Here is a 725-nt window from a genome sequence, read left to right on the forward strand (position 1 = left end):
AAAACTAGATAGAAATTATATGTTACTTACTGTTTTATTCTTGCGGTAACCTAATCTTTGTCCCGCTTCCAGTGATCTGTCTGTAGATGGTTGTCCATCGCGGACCGAGTTCGATTGCGACCGGTCCGCGATAGCTGCCTCGGTTGTATCACTGTTTTCTAAAAACAGAACAGAAATTATTATATTTATTATATATAATAATATATATCCTTGGATAAAATATATACTTACGTGACATATTTNGTCACCTTTCCTGTTCGTTACCTTTCTGGCTGTGACTCTTGAAACAATTGACTGTCGATCACATGACACAATTTTAGTTATAAGATTAGTAGCAAACCAACCAATCACAGACCAGCATTGTAGCTAATGTAAGATATTGGTGGAGAATTAGTTGAATTGCTTATAACTTTNACATTATATATTTTCTGTGATTTTCAATACAGACAATATATAACAACAATTCCTGTAAAAAAGATGCGTCAACGCATCGCGGGACGCGCGGCTAAAAGCGACGCGACAGCCAATCAATATGCTGCTTTTCGATAAGAGCGAANTGCTAATTGGCTCTTCCGTTTCTTACCATGCATTACGTATAGACATTTTCTGTCTCTACGAACTGGAAAACGTCATACTATTTAATAATCAATTAAAATGAAAGGCCGATACGAGCAATAATTACAAGATGGACGTGTATAATCAATGGATTTATTAAAATGTCACAA

The 725-nt window shown here is 35.7% G+C and overlaps 1 long non-coding RNA gene across 1 annotated transcript in view; it reads right to left on the bottom strand.

Annotated features, from left to right (window-relative positions):
• LOC109863358 overlaps positions 1 to 291 on the bottom strand; it is a 6,806-nt gene extending 6,515 nt beyond the window's left edge. The window contains exons 1-2 of the long non-coding RNA XR_002251323.1: positions 232 to 291; positions 31 to 158 (exon numbers count right to left, since the gene is read on the bottom strand). This is a non-coding gene — a long non-coding RNA (uncharacterized LOC109863358). The remainder of the gene's footprint in view (positions 1 to 30; positions 159 to 231) is intronic.
• Between the last annotated feature and the right edge of the window lie 434 nt (positions 292 to 725).

This window comes from Pseudomyrmex gracilis, unplaced genomic scaffold (genome assembly GCF_002006095.1).
Source record: "Pseudomyrmex gracilis isolate BER0280 unplaced genomic scaffold, ASM200609v1 scaffold_4372, whole genome shotgun sequence".
Taxonomy (NCBI): Eukaryota; Metazoa; Arthropoda; class Insecta; order Hymenoptera; family Formicidae; genus Pseudomyrmex; species Pseudomyrmex gracilis.